The following is a 22,673-nucleotide window of genomic DNA, read 5'->3' as shown; positions in this document are numbered from 1 at the left end:
GTATAGTGTTTATAAGAGGCTTCATTTCTTTTTGATTCTGTGACTAGATTGTTAATATTCTTTAGGCTAAGCTGCATTGTAAGTTATATCCTGCTTTGTGTTATATTGGAGCATTCCAAAAATCAAAACTTTTTATTAAAAAAGCAAACTAAAAGCTGTGTTACAATGTATAGAATTTTTTTAAAATTGTCATTGAGTGGCATAAATCTAACTTACATTTAAAGAAGTCTTATTGGAAGTTTTATATTTTGTTAAACTTCTGTTAGTGATTAAAAATAAAAAGTTTGAAACTAATGTTTGGTTCTTTTATCTAACATAGACTCTAGCTATTATTCAGTGAATTCAATTTTCTAGGAAAATTTACCAGCACCCTGAAACCATTTCATGATTGAATGGCTGGTATATCATTCTTGATGGTTTTCTTTGCAATCAATTCCACTAAACCAATGAAACTCTGTAACAAAATTAGTCTAAATATAAGTACATTCTTTCAGATGTAATAAGGAAACAAGAAACAAGTTTCCAGGTAAATTTCAATATTCTAGGACATGTTCCTTGGAAAATAGTTCATATTGATAATCACATTCTAAGAAATACACCAAAGGTGAGGGAGGGAAGGAGAAGGGGAAGGCTTTTGTTGGAAACAGTAGATTGCATTAACAAAAGTCTACATACACTGTCACAAAAGAATAAGCTAGGAGATGAGTCCTCACTATGGTGCATCCCAACAATGTTGCAGCAAAAATCCTCATTTGCAGAAAGGAATAGGAAGCTGTCAAATTGTCCTTTAATCCAAATAATCTTGAATAAAATTATTGCTGTCCAAAAAGTGCAGATGAAGTAATTGCCATAGCCAACAGAAACAATAGCAGTAATGTCAGATCAGAACAACAGAAACATCAGCAGTAGAACATTTCTGTAGAGTTCAGGATGTGTTGAATCCAATGTCATCATAGTTCTTGCAGATACATGTCACTGCAGTGAGGGGTGTACAGTTCATACAAATTTGTGTGATATGAGTGTGCAGTGAAAAATTAAGCTTATCCAAGGCAGAGTAGGGGGGTTACATTTTGCCCTCAGCTCCTGGGATGATAATCTCCATAAACCCCTGGAAAATCCTACATGATAAAAGTGTCCTTGTGTGTACATGGGGGTCTTGAGTCACACAAGACAGCCCATGATAACAATGTGATGGATAGTGGGGGCTTTGTGTCACCTTGACCACCAGACGCTGGAGACTGAAGTTAGCCATGCAAGTGGTCAACCATATCTACATGATTAAACTTCAGTAAAAACTCTAACCATCAAGGCTGGTGTTCTCTTCCCTGGTTGGCGACACATGATTGTCGAGAGGAGTTACCACTGTCTGAGGTTCCACCGAGTGAGCATATGACAGCTCGTGTTCAGAACCTTCCTGGATTCTGCTCCAGATGCCTCTCACTTGGCCATTTTATTTATTTATTTTTTACTTATTTTTATCTATATCCTTTAACTATCATATACTGTAACTATGAATATGAGTTTCAGATGAATTCTATGTCTTTCTAGTGAATCATCAAATGGAAGATGGTCTTGAAGATCTCAGAACTCTCAACTGATACCAGGAGTGAGGGTGAATTTGAGAACTCACAACGTTGCACTGAGCAATTGGTGTTCAAATGTTATAGGTTCCACAAGGCTTTTTGATATTTGCAACATTCACTTGTCTAAAAGAATTGTATTCAACACTTCCTCAACATCATATGCCAAGCCTGTGACATATACTCAGGCTTCAAAATTGTGAACCTTTTTTTCCAGATTCTTTGAATAAACCCTGACATGACAAGCTATTAAAATATACTTACTGTGGTCCTGAGTACACTTTCTAAGTCCTCTACAATTAGTTTCTACTCTTTGCTTTATTCTAATTTCTAGATGATATTAATTCTTATGGACAAAAACTTAATAAAACAAACAACTATTTCTTTAATATCATTCTGCAAAGGTTTATATGTTCTTTGGAGAGTACTACTTTGGCCTTATATGGGGATTAATTTAAAATTCCCTGTGAAACTATAGTCAGGTTTTCTGAAAGCTACAGAGCATGGTGACATATATAAATAAATCTGTGTCATATTTCATATTTGATAATAATTTTTATAACTTTCAAATGCTGTTTTGTTCCATAAACCCTTTTAAAAATCTGGCTTGAGATTTCCTTGCTTTTCAACACTCTCAATGAAATTATATGAGGTTTTCAAACTGCCTATCAAAAGATTTAACTTCAAAGGTCCAATTATAGAATATTTTTGTTTGATAGGGAAAGTGAAAAGAAAAATACGGGGATAAGTTCAATGTCTTTCTTCCACTAGTACATGACTCACTTTAAACCATTAAAATGAATATATGCATTCTCTGAGAAAATTATTTCCACCCCATGGTTGCTCGCAGGAGATTTCCTGTGACTCTGAAGTTTCCTCTCTTTTGTAATTATGTCCTAGTAAGTCTTTGGCTAGAGGGAATGCTACATTGCACTGAACCAATACTGTTTTGCTTCATCCTCCTGGTAATATTTAGATCGCTGATTTTATCCCAAGAAATTTTTTATTCAACCACAAACTTGATGTTCACTTAGATCCCTTGAGGATTCTTTATGCTCTATTGTTCTTTCTTGTTAGACATTTGTTTTCAAAATGCACCAATGTAAGATTTAAGTAATAATTGGCCTTAAAATGCAAATATGTTGTCTTTTTTCTCTCCTACCTTGACAATAAAGAGCCTTTTATTGCTTTTAAAATCATCACACAATCTTCTTCATTTTCTGTAATTCATGTGAATGCTGTTGATTGATAGTTAATTCTTGATTGAGAAAGAGAGTTGTGATATGTTTCTAGAATTCCTTCTATCCTGAGTACTCTGGGAGTTTCAAGTATTGGGAAATGAGGAAATGGAACATCTTTGGGAGTATTTTTGAGAACTTTCAACTGCCTCTCATAGAAGGGCTCAAATGACCCAAATTGGCATGAGAATAAGGGATATATTGTTCCACTGTAACTTCTGTATTACTGGCAAGCAAGAATAGGTTATCCTGTGATTCCCTAGTCTATTAGGAGAATGACAAATTGAGCTAAAGAATTGCTAAAGAAAATAAACAAATGGGACTTCATCAAGCTAAAAAACTTGCATAGCAAAGGAAACCATAAGCAAATCAAAAAGACAACCTACAGAATGGGAGAAAATACTTGCAAATAATGCTACCAACAAGGGATTAATTTCCAAAATATACAAACAGCTCATACAACTCAATAAATAAACAAACAACCCAATAAAAAAATGGGCAGAAGACCTAAATAGACATAGATATGTCTCCAAAGACGACATACAGATGGCCAAAAAACACATGAAAAGATGTTCAAAATCACTAATTATTAGAGAAATCAAAACTACAATGACGCAGCAGCTCACACCGGTCAGAAGGGCCATCGTCAAAAAGCCCAGAAACAATAAATGCTGGAGAGGGTGTGTTGAAAAGGGAATCCTTCTACACTGTTGGTGGGAATATAAATTAGTGCAACCACTATGGAGAACAGTATAAGGTTCCTTAAAAAGCTAAAAATAGAGCCACCATATCCAAAAGTCCTACTCCTAGACATACACCTGCGCAAAACATGGATTCAAAAATATACATGTATCGTAATATTTATAGCAGCACTATTTATAATAGCCAAGTCATGGAAGCAACCTAACTGTCCATTAACAGATGGATGGATATGCACACATGCACACACAGGGATATACTCAGCCATAAGAAAGAATGAAATAATGTCATTTGCAGCAACACTGATGGATCTAGAGATTATCATACTAAGTGAAGTAAGCTAGCATCCTAAGTTGCTTCAGTCATATTCGACTCTTTGCGACCCTATGGACTATAGCCTACCGGGCTCCTCTGTCCATGGGATTCTCTAAGCAAGAATACTGGAGTGGGTTGCCATTTCCTACTGCAGGATATCTTCCTGACCCAGGGGTTGAACCTGTGTCTCTTACATTTCCTGCATTGGCAGGCAGGTTCTTTACCATTAGTAATATCTGGCAAGACCCAAGTTAGGCAGAGAAAGCCAAATGTAATATAATATCACTTATACGTGGAATCTAAAAAAAATGTTACATATGAACTTATTTACAAAATAGAAACAGACTCATAGACTTTGAAAACACACATGATTACCAAAAGAGGAGCACTAAATTAGCAGTTTGGGATATATATATATATATACACACACACACACACACACACACACACACACACACACACACACACACACACCACTATATATAAAATAATAAAATAATCAACAAGTACCTACTGTATAGCACAGGAAACTCTCCTCAATATTCTGTAATAACATATGTGAAAAAAGAATGGATGTATGTATATGTATATCTGAATCCCTTTGTACACCTGAAACCAAACCCACATTTTTAAGTCAACTATAATATAAAATAAAAGCTAAGAAAAGAAAAGAAACATGCACCTAAATGCTCATAGCAGCACTATTTACCATAGCCAAGACATGGAACCAATCTAATTGTTCACTGACAGATGAATGGGTAAACAAGATAAGGTGTATAGATTCAATGGACTATAACTCAACCATAAATAAGAATGAAATAATGCCATCTGCAGCAACATGGGTGGACCTAGAGATTATCATACAAAGAGGAGTAAATCAGAAAGATAAATATGATACCACCTATATGTGGAATCTTAAAAAAGTGATACAAATGATCTTATTTACAAAACAGAAACAGACCCATAGACATAGAGAACAAACATAGTTACCAAAGGAGAAAGGTGAGGGAGGGATAAATTAGGAGTTTGGGATTAGCAGGTACATACCACTATGTATAAAAATGATAACCAACAAGATCTTACTGCATATCACAGTAGGAGATATCTACTTCAATATTTTGTAATTAACCATAACGGAGAAGAAAAGGAACTGCTAAGATTCAATCCAGGCTTCCCCGGTGGCTCAGTGGGAAAGAATCTGTCTACCACTGCAGGAGATGCGGGTTCAATCCCTCGGTCAGGAAGATAGCCTGGAGAAGCAACCCACTCCAGTACTTTTGTCTGGGAAATCCCATGAACATCAGAACCTGGCAGGCTACAGTCCATGGGGTCGCAAAAAGGTCGGACATGACTTAGCGGCTAAACAACAACAAAGATTCAACCCAACCTGAGGAAAGGGGGAATGGGCCTGGGGACCAAATTCCACCTCCCTTCCTTCTGTGGTTTTCTAGCATAACCTTTGCACCAAGCAACTGGAGACCTGGCAGCTTGAAAAGAGCCAGAAGAACTCCTCTGAGAAATCACATGACTTTTATTAATAGGTGTTGACCTTGGAAAAAGATCCAGAGAAAAACCAAAGTAAAAGTTCTAACTCTGTTGACTGTTACCTTCCTTCCCCTCAACTGACTGGCATTTTGAATGTTCACTCTAAAAGTCAGTAGGTAGGACACACAACCATATTAACTTCTTTTTATGATGAAAATTTCCTTAAGTAACAAGACTATCCTAGGAAATACATCACATAGGATGATTGCCTATAAAGATTTATGAAACATAAAATATGACATTCTAAATTGTTGCTATATATTTAAACTATCTGCTTTCTAGCGACTGGGATCTTGATTGTCATAAGAAATATTCCGATAGGAGGGAATAAAAAAGAACTGGGGAAAAAATCTCTGCTTTTCAAAGATCTCTCCTTCCAATTCTCTATAAAAATACAGAACATCCTGCCTCTCTTTTGAAGCTCAATGCTCATCTCTCAGAATTTCCTAAATGACACCAGTCATTATGCATTTTATCAGAATAATCCATGCTATGATTTCAATCCCTTCATAGTAAATATCGAAATGATGACAGGAGAGAAATTGGTATCTGATAATTTCCACCCCACATTAGGAACCTTTTAATCACTGTGTGTCTCTTTGAAAAGTTTCACCTATCTTGGTCAGAAATGACTTAGTACAGAGCTATATGCATGAGAACAGCAGTGATTTAGGCATTCGGCCATGTGTCTTCTAAGCTAAAATAATACTGAGGAGAAATGTGTTAGGGAGAAGGAGAAGATAATCCTGGATATGGATGAGGAGGTGGCAGAGGGGAATCTCAGAGCTGAAACAGAGTGTGGGTGTGGGTGAGGTGTGGTTTGTGTGTGGGTGCATGTGTATTTAGGCACAGAAGTAAGGCCTTTTCCTTTCTCTGCTCTTCTGTGTATTCTCAGGAGACCATCTGGTCTAGCTGGGAAATTGGAAGATCTTTAATGGAGACAAGGCTGCAAGATTATGAGTTGTGGGATATACTTATACTAAAATTGCACTGTTTATCTGAAATGCTAATTAACAGATGTCCTATTTATCTAACCTCCTGCACTGCAGGCAGATTCTTTACTGTCTGAGCCACCAGGGAAGCCCCTGTATTTTATTTGCTAAATCTGGCAACCCAGGGAATCCTGGCCCTGAGTTGAGCAGGTACAAACTCTGTTTTGATCTGAACTGACTCCCGAGTCTTTATCTCAATGATATAAGGGTTTACTGATTATTAAAAATATATTTGATATTAGGAAGGAAAGTCAGCTTTGCTATTATAGTGATAAACTATCAAAAAGAAGAAAAAATGGTACAATATTGTATGTAAAAGTAACATTTTTACTCACTCAGGAGGAATGCCTCCTTTTATTGTTAACATTTCATTTATCTGTGTGAAATTAATTTTCCCTCTAGTTTTATGGTAAAGTAGGAAATTATTTCTATGTTTGGTCTTCCGGGGTATAGCAATTTGTTCAGTTATAGAAAATGTGGGAGGAATGCCCTTTCATGCAGGTATAATTCCTAGATTAATCTTTTATTTTTTAAAGATATATTTAAATCAGTTTTGTGCCTCAGATTATATCAGAAGCTTTTAATGATGAGAAATGCATTGCCTCTTTAATAAAGACCCCAAGGGGTTTTGCACAGACATGCATCTCAAGAGTGCATAATACATATTAGTATGTTTTCTCTTTGAGTTCTAACAAAGGAAATGCATGAGAGTCACTGCCAAATGGGTCCTTTTATAGGGTGGTGGTAGAGTCAGAAATTCTTTTATGGTTTCCCATAAACATAGACCTGTAGCAGGTATTGTTTATTCTCTTTCAGATTTAAACTATGACAAAATAGACATAAATGTTAATTCATTTAAAAAGGATTAGAGACTTAATTGCTCAATATATTGTAGTTGATGGTGTGATGGAGGCTAGGAAAACTGGCGTGTGCACTGTGTACAGTGTCCCTGAGGAATTATTACCTTCAATATTCATTGTTTGCTAATTACTTAGAAATGAAATGGATTCATATTTTTGCTGTATTTTAGTTAAAGGTCAATGCATAGTTCTAACAACCAAAATAATGACATGGTTTCTGTCTTATACTGACTAAGCACTCATTTTCATAGTAAAATTATCAGATTCACATTAAATAGAATTTTGTAATTTTTCTGGTAAAAAATAATAAAATTTTTTTCACAGTTAAGCTCTCTTATTTTAATCAGGTTCATCACCTCCTTTTTATGAATAATAATACATGAATTTTTAACAATTTATTAAAGTTTGATGGCCTTGACCATTCTGTTGGGAACCTATCACCATTCAATACACATATTTTTTCTTTTGTTGAAATTTAGTAAATTCACAGCACTCAAAAACAGTTTGCCTTTTGTCTCTCCTCCAAAAACTAATGTTTATGTCTTACAAATAACAATGAAAACACAACCATACACAACCTATAGGCTGCAGCAAAAGCAGTTTCTTAGAGGGAATTTCATAGTGATAGAGGACTTCTTCAAAAAACAAGAACTCTAGTAAACAACCCAATATCTCACCTAAAATAATTAGAAAAAGGACAAATGAAAACTAAAGTCAGCAGAAAGAAGGCAAGAATAAATATCAGAGAGAAATAAATAGAGATTTAAAAACCAACAGAAAAAATCAATAAAAACAAGAACTGGTTCTTTGAAAGGGTAAACAAAATTGGCAAAGTTCTGGTGAGTCTCACTAATAAGAAAAGAGATAACCCAAATAAAATAGGAAATGAAAAAGGAGAAATAAGGACTGATACCACAGGAATACAAACAAATAAACAACAAAAAAATAGAATACAATGGACAATTTATATGAGAACAAATTTGACAATCCAGAAGAAATATACAAGTTTTTAGAGACATACTGCCCATCAAAACTGAATCAAGAAGAAACAGATAGTGTGAACAGACTGATAGCTAGCAGTAAACTAGAATCTGTAATTAAAAACTCCCTACAAATGAAAAGTCCAGGACCAGATGACTTCACAGGAAAATTCTACCAAATATACAAATAATTTATGCTGATCCTTCTCAAAAGTCTTCCGAAAGACTGATGAGGAAGTGGAGGAAGCATTCCCAAAGACATTCTATGAAGCCACCATCATCCTGATGCCGAAACCAGACAAAGACATTACCAAAAACTAAAATGACATGCCAACATCTTTGATGAATATAGATGTAACATTCTCAATAAAGCTATTAGCAAACTGAATCCAGTAACACATAAAAATATTATATGCCATGACCAAGTTGGATTCATCCCCGGTTCACAAGGATGGTTTAAGATATACAAATTACTGTGATATACCACATCAATAAAAGTAAAAACAAAAACCACATGATCATTTCAATAGGTACAGAAAAAGCATTTGATAAAATTCATCATCTATTCATCATAGAAACTCTGACTAAAGTGGGTATAGTGGGAACCTTATCTCAACCTAATAAAAGCTCTTTATGACAAACCCACCACCAATATAATACCTTGATGAAACTGAAAGCTTTCCTGCTAAAATCTTGAATAAGACATGAATGCTCACTCTCACCACTTCTATCCAACATAGTATTGGAAGTCCTAGCCACAGAAAACAGTCAAGAAAAAAGTAAAAGGGATCCAAATTGGAAAGGAAGAGGTAAAAGGGTCTTTTTATAAAGATGAAATATGATACCGTATATAGAAAACTGTAAGGACTCCACACAAAAACTGCTAGAGTTGATATATGAATTCAGCCAGGTAGAAAGAGACAAGATTAACATACAGCAGTCTATTGCAATTCTTTACAATAATCTGAAAGGAAATATATATTTTAAAAAAACCCTTTTAAAATCATATGCAAAAAAATAAAATAATTTGAATAAACCTGATCAAGAAGGTGAAAGACTCATATGCTAAGAAATATAAAACATTTATAAAATATTGGAGATGATTCCAAGAAATGGAAAAATATCCTATGCTCTTGAATTAGAAGAATTAATTTTGTTAAAATGGCAATATTATCCAAAGCTATCTGTGGATTTAATGTGCTCCATATCAAATTACCCATGACATTTTTCACAGAGCTAGAACAAATAATCCTAAAATGTATATGGAACCATAAAAGACACAGAATTGCTAAAGCAATCTTGAGGAAACAGAACAAACCAGGAGGCATAACCCAAACCAGACTTCAGGCAATACTACAAAGCTACTCAAAAACAGTAACCAAATCAGCATGATTTTGACACAGAATTAACATATGGGTCAATGGAACAGAATAGAGAGCCTAGTAATAAACCCACACACCTATGGTTAATTAATCTTTGACAAGGGAGGCCAGAATATACAATGGTAAAAAGACTGTTCTCTTAGGCAAGTGATTTTGGGAAAGCTGGACAGCCACATTAAATCAGTGAAGTTAGAACATATCCTTCAACCATACATAAAAATAAAGTTGAAATGGCTTAAAGACTTAAATATGAGACACGACAGCATAACATTCCTAGCAGAGAATATATATTCTCTGACATAAATCGTACTAATATTTTTCTTACGTCAGTTTCTCAAGGCAATATAATTAAAGACAAAAATAAACAAATGGGAGCCTAATCAAATTTAAAAGCTTTTGCACAGCAAAAGGAAAGGATAAGCAAAATGAAAAGACAGTCTACAGATGGGGAGAAAATATTTACAAATGATGCAACCAACAAAGGATTAATTTCCAAAATATATAATTGAATAACAAAAATATAAACAAACCAATAGAAAAATGGGCAGAAAACCTAAAGAGATACATCTCCAAATAAGACATACACATGGCCAGCACACACAAGAGATGTTCAACACTGCTATTTATTAGCAAAAAGCAAATCAAAACCATTAAAATGTCTACAAATAAAAATGTTGGGAGATTGTGGAGAAAAGGGAACTCTCCCATGCTGTTAGTGGGAATGTGTGTTGGTGCAGCCACTATGGAGGGCAATATGGAGATTACTCAAAAAACTAAAAATACAGTTGCCATACAATCCGTCAACCCCACACCTGGGCATATATCCAGACAAAACTCTAATTCAAAAAGTTACATGCACCACTATGTTCATAGCGACACTATTCACAACAGCCAAGACAGGGAAAAAGCCTAAGTGTTCACTGGCAGAGGAATGGGTAAAGAAGATGTTTTACACACACACATGATGTTTTACACACACACACACACACACACATATATATGGAATATTACTGAGCAATGGAATATTACTCAGCCATGAGAAAGAACGAAATAATACCATTTTCAGCAATATAGATGAACCTAGAGAGGATCATACTAAATGAAGTAAGTCAGACGGAGTAAGAAAGACATCACTGATGTCACTTTCATGTGGAATCTAAAATATGACACAAATGAACCTATCTACAAAATGGAAACAGTCTCATAGACATGGAGAACAAACCTGGATTTGTTGAGGGGGAGGGCCCTACGGTAGGGATTTGCACTGGGAGTCTGGAGTTAGCAGATGCAAACTACTGTATATAGAGTGGATGGATACACAGCACGGTCCTACTACAGAGCACAGGGAACTCTATTCAATATCCTGTCACAGACCATAGCGGATAAGAACATAAAAAATAGCGTATGTAAATATCAAAAAATTAGGTTAAAAATAAGATACAAGGATATTTTTATAGCACAGGGCATATAGCCAGTATTTTTAATAACTTAAAATGGAGTATAATCTATAAAAAATCAAATCACTATGTTGTACATGTGAAATTAAAAAATAGATATATATTTTTATGTCAATATTTTTAACTGATGCATAGGCTCATAGTTGGTCTAACATTTGATAGTCCTCACAGCAGTTATCCAAGAATGAACTAAATAAAAAGCAATTCTTTTCCATTAAAAACTATCTTCCTTATGCAACTGTGCCTCATAATACAGAAGTCAAACATGAACATGAGACATTCAGAATTTTCAGTGAGGAAATTTTTATTAATTTTTGGTGAGTGATGGTGGATTAGAAAGACAAAAATCATGAAATTTTAAGGTGTCTGGTATTTGAGTATTGGGATAAGTAAGACCATAAAGCCAGTAATCATAAAAAAATATTATTTTTTACTAATGAACATTTTACTTGAATAACTATATAACATATTCCCTGAGCTTTTCACACATTTTTGTTTTTATTCATGCAGAAACATCGGTTGACTAGAAAGACTATATTGTTTCAGACTTTAAGGTAGTTTATCAAATTTTCTTAAAATAAAGAAGTTGAGTTTTATACATAAATGAGACATATATAATTAACACAAAGAACAAACATATTCGTTCCTCATTCCTGCATTTCTCTGTATTGTTTTCTCTTTTCCCTATAAACTTCCCTATAAACTGAGAATGATGTTCCCCAGCATCTGTGCTGGGATGTTACCTGTCACTAAATATGAGTCATAGTGGCAGGGATGTATTTCCTCCTCCAACACACTCCCAAATTGGTGAGTTTTATGGATCTTGTACCTGATGTTTGATTGCTTTTTTTTTCGTCTATTATCTGATGATATGTCCTTAGAGAGGCACTCTGCTTTCCCTTTTTGTTTCAAATGAACACTAAAACTCCAAATGTCTTCTAAGATATTTAAACACTTCACTGGCCAGAATTAACCATATATTTTACATTGCTAGTTTTTAATATTATAGAATGTGAACTGACATACAAAAGAGTTTTCTTTGCAACTTCAAAATTGATGCATGAAGAAAGACAATTAGGTTTCTAATTCTGTCTCCAAGTAAACCTAATGTCTTTTTAAAATTATCGAGCGCCTTACGATGCACTGGCCCGTGACTACTCCTGTGGCTACTCTGCCACTCCAGCTTGTCCTTTACTTCTAACAGACAGGTGGTTACTTGACTGTACACTTGTAGTTCCTTACTAACTAACCCTCTCCCTGTTCACCTCCATCCCATAAGCCGCATTTCCTGTTCCTTTTTTTCTCTTCTGCTCTTAAACTCTTCATCACCCTAGGTTCACGAACAGACATCTTTGAGTAGGCAGACCATCTGGAGCTTGCGTTAAACATGGAAATGGAAACAGAGGTCTTTTTACAGATGATCCAGCCCTTTTGCCTCTGGACTTGCATCTGGGCTTTGGCCTTGTTTCTGACCCCAATCCCCCACATCACAACTGACTTTATGTGAGTCCCCACCAATGTTCATTGCAGCACTGTTTATAATAGCCAGGACATGGAAACAACCTGGATGTCCATCAGCAGAGGAATGGATAAGAAAGCTGTGCTACATATACACAATGGAGTATTACTCAGCCATTAAAAAGAATACATTTGAATCAGTTCTGATGAGATGGATGAAACTGAAGCCGATTATACAGAGTGAAGTAAGCCAGAAAGAAAAACACCAATAGAGTATACTAACACACACATATGGAATTTAGAAAGATGGCAATGATGACCCTGTATGCAAGACAGCAAAAAACACACAGAAGTGTATAGCAGACTTTTGGACTCAGAGGGAGAGGGAGAGGGTGGGATGATTTGGGAGAATGGCATTGAAACATGTATACTATCATGTAAGAATCAAATCGCCAGTCTATGTCCGATGCAGGATACAGCATGCTTGGGGCTGGCGCACGGGGATGACCCAGAGAGATGTTATGTGGAGAGAGGTGGGAGGGGGGGTTCATGTTTGGGAATGCTTGTACACCCGTGGTGGATTCATGTCAATGTATGGCAAAACCAATACAGTATTGTAAAGTAAAATAAAGTAAAAATTAAAATTAAAAAAAAAAAAAGAAAAAAACCCATTATGTTCTTTATGTACCATGAACAACTGCTTTCACAGTGCTCACTGGTGAAAATATGCTACTTTCTGAATTTAAATTTGTTCACTATGGCTGCCCTTTCCCAATCCAACAGGCAGACCTTGCTCTGCAAACAACATCCCCTTTGATGAGTCAGTTCTTCACTGGAATACTTTCTGAGATGTGGTCTTCTTGGTCAGTGACCTAAGCAAAATTTACAGGGATCCCATATTTTTGGCATGATTTTAAAAGTTATATAAGGAATTGGGTTTCCCAGGTGGTGCTAATGGTAAGAATCTGTCTCTCAATGCAGGAAGCACAAGAGACTCAGGTTTGATCCCTGGGTCTGGAAGATCCTCTGGATTAGGAAATGGCAACCCACTCCAGTATTCTTTCCTGGAAAATCCTATGGACAGAGGAGCCTGGAAGGCTACAGTCCATGGGGTCACAAAGAGTTGGACTCAACTGAGCACACAGCACACACACATCAGGAACTAAGAAGAGGTGGCAAGGATACACAGAAGAACTGTACAAGAAAGGTCTTAATGACCCAGATAAACATGATGGTGTGGACACTACCTAGAGCCAGACATCATTTAGTGGGAAGTCGAGTGGGCCTTAGGAAGCATTACTAAGAATAAAGCTAGTGGAAGTGACGGGATTCCAGCTGAGCTATCTCAAATCCTAAAAGATGATGCTGTGAAAGTGCTGCCAGGAATATGCTATCAAATTTGGAAAACTCAGCAGTGACCACAGGACTGGAAAAAGTCAGTTTTCATTCCAATCCCAAAGAAGGGTGACATCAAAGAATGTTCAAATTACTATACAATTGTGCTCGTTTCACAGGCTAGCAAAGTAATACTCAAAATCCTTCAAGGATTTTGAAGCCTAGGCTTTAGCAGTTCATGAACCAAGAACTTCAGATGTGCAAGTTGATTTAGAAAAGGTAGCAGAACCAGAGATCAAATTGCCAACATTTGCTGGATCACCTAGAAAGCAAGGAAATTCTGGAAAAACATTTATTTCTGCTTCATTGACTATCCTACAGCCTTTATTGTGTGGATCACAACAAACTATGGAAAATTCTTAAAGAGATGGGAATACCACACCACCTGACCTGTCTCCTGAGAAACCTGTACGTAGGTCAAGAAGCAACAGTCAAAACCAGACATGGAACAATAGACTGCTTCAAAACTGAAAAGGAATACATCAAGGCTGCATACTGTCACTCTGTCTATTTAACTTATATACAGAGTACATTATGTAAAATGCCAGGATGGATGAATCACATACTGGAATCTAGACTGCAGGGAAAAATATCAATGACCTCAGATATGTAGATGACGCCACTCTAATGGCAGAAAGTGAAGAGGAAATAAAGAGTCTCTTGATTAGGGTGAAAGAGGAAAGTGAAAAAGCAGGCTTAAAACTCAACATTCAAAATCTAAGATCATGGCATCAGATTACATCACTTCATGGCAAACAGAAGGGGAAAAAGTGGGAATGGTATCGGGTTTTATTTTCTTGGGCTCCAAAATTACTGTGGATAGTGACTGCAGCCACGAAATTAAAAGATGCTTGCTCTTTGGAAGAAAAGGTATGACAAATCTAGACAGCATATTAAAAAGCAGAGAAATCACTTTGCTGACCAGACAAATATCCATATAGTCAAAGCTATGATTTTTCCAGTAGTCATGTATGGATGTGAGAGTTGGACCATAATGAAGGCTGAGTGCAAAAGAATTGATGCTTTTGAATTTTGGTGTTGAAGAAGACTCTTGAGAGTCCCTTGGACATCAAGGAGAAGGAAATTGTCCATGCTAAAGAAAATCAACCCTGAATATTCACTGGAGGAACTGATGCTAAAGCCAAAACTCTAATACTTCGGCCATCTGATGTGAACAGCTGACTCACTGTAAAAGATCCTGATGCTGGGAAAGATTGAGGGCAGGTGTAGAAGAGGGCAACAGAGGATGAAGTGGTTGCATGACATCACCAACTCAATGGACAAAGTTTGAACAAACTCTGGGAGATGGTGACGGACAGGTAAGCCTGGTGTGCTGCAGTTCATGGGGTCACAAAGAGTCAGAAACAAATTTGTGAATGAACAACAATAACAAGGAATTACAGGGCTTCTTTGAATTTTAAAGTTAGTGTATATATTGAAATAACTGAACTTTTCATCTTTTAATCCCTTAATTCCATGAAGTTTTTATTGCATTAAAAGTGGAACTGTAACATTAACTATTACCTCCCTCTATCTACATGCAGGTCAGGAAGCAACAGTTAGAACTGGACATGGAACAACAGACTGGTTCTAAATAGGAAAAGGAGTACATCAAGGCTGTATATTGTCACCCTGCTTATTTAACTTCTGTGCAGAGTATATCATAAGAAACGCTGGGCTGGAAGAAGCACAAGCTGTAATCCAGATTGCTGGGAGAAATATCAATAACCTCAGATATGCAGATGACACCACCCTTATGGCAGAAAGTGAAGAGGAACTAAAAAGCCTCTTGAAGAAAGTGAAAGAGGAGAGTGAAAAAGTTGGCTTAAAGCTCAACATTCAGAAAACAAAGATCATGGCATCTGGTTCTATCACCGCATGGGAAGTAGATGGGGAAACAGTGGAAACAGTGTCAGACTTTATTTTTTGGGCTCCAAAATCACTGCAGATGGTGACTGCAGCCATGAAATAAAATGACACTTACTCCTTGGAAGAAAAGTTATGACCAACCGAGACAGCATATTAAAAAGCAGAGACATTACTTCGCCAACAGTCTGGCTAGTCAAGGATATGGTTTTTCCAGTGGTCATGGATGGATATGAGAGTTGGAATGTGAAGAAAGCTGAGTGCTGAAGAATTGATGCTTTTGAACTGTGGTGTTGGAGAAGACTCTTGAGAGTCCCTTGGACTGCATGGAGATCTAACTAGTCCATCCTAAAGGAGATCAGTCCTGGGTGTTCATTGGAAGGACTGATGCTGAGGCTAAAACTCCAATACTTTGGCCACCTGATGCGAAGAACTGACTCATTGGAAAAGACCCTGATGCTGGGAGGGATTGGGGGCAGGAGGAGAAGGGGACGACCGAGGATGAGATGGCTGGATGGCATCACCGACTTGATGGACATGAGTTTGGGTAAACTCCAGGAGTTGATGGTGGACAGGGAGGCCTGGCGTGCTGTGATCTGTGGAGTCACAAAAAGTCAGACACGACTGAGCGACTGAACTGAACTGATCTACATCTACTGCTGGGCAGAGATATTTAATACAATTTAAAATTTAAAAGTGTCAGCTCATCATTGAACTTTATATTCTGCCAGAATATGAATATTCTCAGGTGGTGTCCTAAGTTTCAAAATCCTATAACACTCCCATTTATGTGAACATAGGCAATTTTGTATTCTTTACACCAACTATATAGTAGTCGGGTCCCATAATATTGAATTACAACAAGGGAAGAAAGCAGATAAAATTGTAAATAACAGCTGATACCAGATGGTGTTTATTTAAATAACACTGTACTTAAATTCAGACAATGCTGAAACTATATCCTTGTCTCTTTAACTTCCAATTAAGTCACTCACTAGATCCCTGAGTAAGTACACTACTGTGTCTATATCACGAATCTCTAGCAAATAGGGCACAAGTCACTTGCTATTTTTAAATTCAAGTGTTTTGTGTGAAGTCAATTAATCCTTGGAAATCAGCTTTTCTTTCCCTTCCTGCCTTATTTGAATACAGCAAGAGGACTCTGAATGAATGAGATGAAGGGTGTCCATGCAAGATGGAGAGATTGCCCTTGATCTTGCTATTCCAAAACATGTAGCTGGTCCTCCTTGAAAGACCAATTCACCCCTTTCATTTTATGCTGCTAGCATCCTCCTCATTGACTGCTCCTGAGGATTCCTTTTATTTACTTCCTAGTGAAATGAAGCAGGATCTTCTTTTCCTTACTCTGCATGTTCTCTGACTGCTTTTTTCTGTGGAAAAACTTTAGCCCAGACTAAGTTTAATCAGAAGTGAGACAATACAGGAACAAAGGAAAACAGTCAAAAGAGACAAAATACTAATAACGTTGTCATTAAGTATAGCCCTTCAGTTGCTCCTCAAGGGCTATAGATAATATTCAGCTGCATCTTATGAGCTGTCTTTTAGATGCTGAAACTCGCACCAGTCATGACATAAGCTGCCACAATCCCAAGAATTGGCCTCAAGGAAATGAGAACAAGCCAAACACAGAACTGAAGATTAACTGTACCTAAAATAATCAAGATGATGCTGGTCAGGCCACCAATGACCAATTTCAAGCCAACTGTCAAGAGTTGACTATTGTTTCTACATGTAGCCTTCTCCTTCTGCTAAGCTGCTGCTGCTGCTGCTAAGTCACTTCAGTCGTGTCCGACTCTGTGTGACCCCATAGACGGCAGCCCACCAGGCTTCCCTGTCCCTGGGATTCTTCAGGCAAGAACACTGGAGAGGGTTGCCATTTCCTTCTCCAATGCATGAAAGTGAAAAGTGAAAGTGAAGTCGCTCAGTCGTGTCCGACTCTTCGCGACCCCATGGACTGCAGCCTACCAGGCTCCTCTGTCCATGGGATTTTCCAGGCAAGAGTACTGGAGTAGGGTGCCATTGACCTCTGATTGTCAGGGCAGGAGTTGGCCTTTGGACCAGCATCCAAAATAAAGCAAACTTTCCTTTCCATCAGCTCTGCCTCTTTATTGGTTTTTTTTTTTTTGAGTGGCAAGCAGCTGGACTCCACTTTTGGTTGCACTTAGGCATGCTTCAGGTTCTAAATTTCTGGTCCAAATCAAATTTCAAAGGAACAGCATGGGTATTGACTGCTGGAATGATGTCTTCTTCAGTTTGCTTCACTGATGAGCTGGACTTTCAAGGCTTTAAGTATTCAAATTTAATTTCAGCTACCTGGGAGTGCTAGCGTCAGCAGGAAAGAGAGCATGCCCTGCGGCATTTGTAATTACTCTTGGATTTGAATATACTCTCCGATACAGATTTGCAGGCTGTATTAATAAGGACTGTTATGCTATTGCTCCTTTTTTTCACACTGAGTTGAGAAAAGAAAGGCAAGAGGGAAGGACAAGGAATTTTTTTTTTTTTCTATTGGAGAGTCACAAACTTTTTGAGATGGACATCTGTGCTACTTCTTTCCTAGAGTTGTTTTATCAAATAATACACTGGGTAGAGGATATTTTGATTCTTTAAAATAAGCTGAATGAATCAAAGTTTTTCCATCTTTCCTGAGTTCCTTATTAGGCTGAGAGTTCTTTGAGCCACTATGTCATATTCAGACATCCACCCCCCACCCCTGCCACCTTACATATGGCATGGAGGAGACAATAACTGCAGAACACGTATTTCACATTCTTCTAGATGATTTCCCAGAAAATCCGTATTCCTAACTACTTAAATCTATTTAAATTTAAAATTTGTTTAAAACTAGTACCTGTTACTTTCTGGTGTTCATAAGAGAACTGGTAAACATATCAAAATCTAAACCTGCTTTTGGAAGCACCAATTCATATTGATTTCTACTGACAAATTAGAGGCCAAACAAAGCCCTAAGGAATAAGTTCCATTCTCATTAGAAAAATACAAAACTGCATTTAGTTCAGAAAGCTTAATTTGAGTTTTGGTATTGATTAGAGTCATCTTTGCTTATTATTTAAATTAGCTTAGGCTTTTGTAAACATTTAAATTCCCAGAGCCTCCCTGCAGAGTATGAGGCAGAGCCCAGAAAACTGTGTTTCTTAACTAGCTCCCCCATGAGTGTTATAATCAGAAAATTTTGGTAACTACTGAATTAGAGTTCGCCAAGTTGCAGAATAGTTCTTGATGACTATACGGAATTCATCTTTTTAAGAACCAACAAAAAGCAGGGTTTAGGATTTTCTTTTACAGAAAACCCAGAATGAAGTTGCAGTTTTTTAACTTATTATTTTTTTTTTTTTTCAAACAGGGTAATTTCAGGGGAGAGACAAAATAGACTATTACCAGCATTTTTTTCTTCTCCCAAAGAAGAAAGCTCCCATGGTGTAAATTCAGGTCTACTTAAAAACCATATTATGACTAATACATTGGTTCAGAAAACCAATTTTCATTTCTACTTTTTCCATAGAAGTACTCTTCCTGAAATTTATTATTTTGGCTTCTAACCTTAAAAATTAAATACAGAAAGTGTCTGTCAAATTTTGCAATTTTCCTGCTAAAATTTGCAGTAAAACAGCTCCAAGAGTACAAAAACAAATGTCACTTTCATGAGAGCAAAGGAACATTTGACTTTTAAATGAAAGAATCTGAATCCATGTTGGAAAGAAATACAAAATTAAATGTTAGAAAATATTGTAGACTAGAAAGAAAAAATATTGATAAGAATGTAGGGATTGTACTGAGAGAAGTATTATCACATGCTCCATAGCAAAAGATTTCATGGAGAATTTTGTTCAAAAATAGAATACTAGAGTCAATTCTTAAGAAAGCTCAGAGAAGGTAAATGAGAAAGTGACATTTTAATGATGAGAACAAGGCATGTCTATTCCTGCAAGTAACTTTTGTTGTATATGTACACACATACACACACACACACATTCATGCATATATTTAGATACTCCTACACACTGGAAAAGACTCTGATGCTGGGGGGGATTGGGGGCAGAAGGAAAAGGGGATGACAGAGGATTAGATGGCTGGATGGCCATCACCGACTCGATGGACAAGAGTTTGAGTGAACTCTGGGAGTTGGTGATGGACAGGGAAGCCTGGCGTGCTGCAATTCATGGGGTCACAAAGAGTTGGACGTGACTGAGTGACTAAACTGAACTGAACTGATACATATACATTGAACTGATTGAACTGAAAGTCACTCAGTCATGTCCAAATCTTTGTGACCCCATGGACTCTCCATGGAATTCTCCAGGCCAGAATACTGGAGTGGGTAGCCTTTCCCTTCTCCCGGGTATCTCCCCAACTCAGGGATTGAACCCAGGTCTACTCACATTGTAGGTGGATTCTTTACCAGCTGGGCCACCAGGGAAGCCCACTCCAGTACTCCTGCCTGGAAAATCCCATGGACTGAGGAGCCTGGTAGGCTGCAGTCCATGGGGTCATGAAGAGTTGGACACGACTGAGTGACTTCACTTTCTTTCTTTCTATACATATACATAATTTTTCCTTGTCATTGTTTTCACGACATTAATCCTGTTTCTAGATCTACATTAGACTTCCATATCCATAGCCCCCAAAATTGATTAGAGGAAGTGTTGGGTAAAAACAGAAAACAAGATAGGTAACTTTTGTGAATATTTCCTTTGAAATGTGCATATATAAAACATTTCACAGGCATACGTTGTGCCGTGAAACATTCATTTATTATATTTATTTGAATGAAAGCTTGTGGTTGACTTTATACTTGTAAGAAATGAATTTATTGAAGACCTTTTCCTCTTATGGCAAGTAACCACAGAAAACAAGATATAAATAATAAGAATCAAGAGAAGATGGTTTATTCAACTTCAGAAAAGTTAACTGCTGAGTTGTGTAGGACCTCTTGAAAGAAGAAAAAGAACACTTCTATAAATATATGAAACTGAAGTGGCAATCCACTCCAGCACTCTTGCCTGGAAAATGCCATGGACGGAGGAGCCTGATAGGCTACAGTCCATGGGGTCGCAAAGAGTCGAACACGACTGAGCAACTTCACTTTCACCCTTAATTTCCTAGTATTAATAGTAATACCAACACAAAACACAACTACTTGGAGATATATATATACACACACACATACATATAAATATAAAAACATACCTTGATTGGTGTGTGTGTGTAAGATGCTTGTATTTCCAAGTGCTAAAAGAACACATGCAATCCATTTTCTCACTTATTTTATAAAATTCCCTTCTCTGTAGGAATGGAGGTGTTTATGCCCTATACTTCCTTCTTACACATAAGGGATTTTTTTATTATGAGAGTAACTGCAGCATTCTTATGTTATTGGTTTACTGGTGCTAGTTGCTTTCTTTGGTAATAAATAGTGAACTTATTAAGGTTTTTCTTCAATGTACAAATCTATCATATTAAAAACAGAACAGCTAAATCTAATTTTAAAACTACTAGTTATATTGGCTGAGTTTAGCCAGCTGTCATATTTATATTACAAACTAAAACAATCACTAAAATAAAAAAAAGTTATGGCAAATAAGTCAACAAATGAAACACAATGCAATCACTAAAAAATTCAATTAATTCAAAAGAAGGCTGAAAAGAGGGAAAAAAATGAAAGAAAAGATGAGATACATGGAAATAAATAACAAGATGAGATTTAAACCCGATCACTTCAATACTCATATCAAACACAAATGGTCTAAATGCTCCATTGAAAAGCAGAGATAGTTGAATTGAAAAAAGGAAAAAATCTTATGCTGGATAGAAAAAATACATTTAAAATATAAAGCAGAAATAGTTAATAGCAAAAAGATGGAGAAAAACATATACCAATGCAGTACTAATCAAAAGGAAGCTAGAGTACCTCTATGTAGTGAAGCAAAGTACGTTTCAAAGCAGAAATACCATGGGGAATTAAGAAGGTCCTATTCTAATGATAAAAGTTATTTGATCAAAAACACATTACAACCCTAATGATTCATATATTTTTAACAGACTTTCAAAATACATGAAGTAAATACCAATATAACTGCCAGGAGAAATAGAGAAATCAACAATTGGGGTTGGAGATTTTCACATTACTGTCTCTGTTACTAATAGTACAAGTAGACAGAAAATCAGTAAGAATATGGGAAACCAGAACAACACTATCAAATTACTTGGCCAACTTGACACCAAAATTTTATGTACATTTTAGACTGAGATAATGAAATAAAATGAATTAATACACATATGTCCAATATATCAATTAATGAAATTTAAAAATTATTCACAAATAACAATTAAATCATATGCTTAATATAAATGGAGATAATGAAGTACTTCATGAGCACAATAGTTTACACCTCTTCCCTAAATTGGGCTACATAAGGATTTTAATATTACAGATATATGCTTTTCAGTGAATACTGTATGAATTATAGATGAGAATACTTACTTTAGAAATAATTTTAAGAACTGTATAATTTATGAAAAATTATACCTTACAGCATATATTTTCACTCTTTACACATAAAAATGCCTACTGTAAAAGGTGAAAACAGGAATTGAAGGAGTTATTTGCTATAAATTATAGCAGATATTTGTCTACACATAAATAATTTGAAGACATTTTACAAAATATTCAATATTCATTCAATTGAAGATGCCTCTGATTATAAAACATGCCATTTTTTATATTCTTCTAGAAAATAGTAAGCTTCCAATTAAATTGTGATATTGAGATATACCAATTTCTGAGATGTTAAAGCTCAAAATATGTGTTTTCTGAGATGTTAAGTGAACGTGTCCATCCTGAGATGCTAAATGGGCATGTTCTGA

The 22,673-nt window shown here is 36.3% G+C and overlaps 1 protein-coding gene across 2 annotated transcripts in view; it reads right to left on the bottom strand.

The window, feature by feature from the left end:
* EDIL3 (EGF like repeats and discoidin domains 3) overlaps positions 1 to 22,673 on the bottom strand; it is a 478,798-nt gene that overhangs the window by 30,772 nt on the left and 425,353 nt on the right. The window lies entirely within an intron of this gene.

The sequence above is a fragment of the Capra hircus genome, chromosome 7 (genome assembly GCF_001704415.2).
Source record: "Capra hircus breed San Clemente chromosome 7, ASM170441v1, whole genome shotgun sequence".
NCBI lineage: Eukaryota > Metazoa > Chordata > Mammalia > Artiodactyla > Bovidae > Capra > Capra hircus.
The sequence above is the reverse complement of the archived record's forward strand: the minus strand, read 5'-3'. Positions and strand labels throughout refer to the sequence as shown.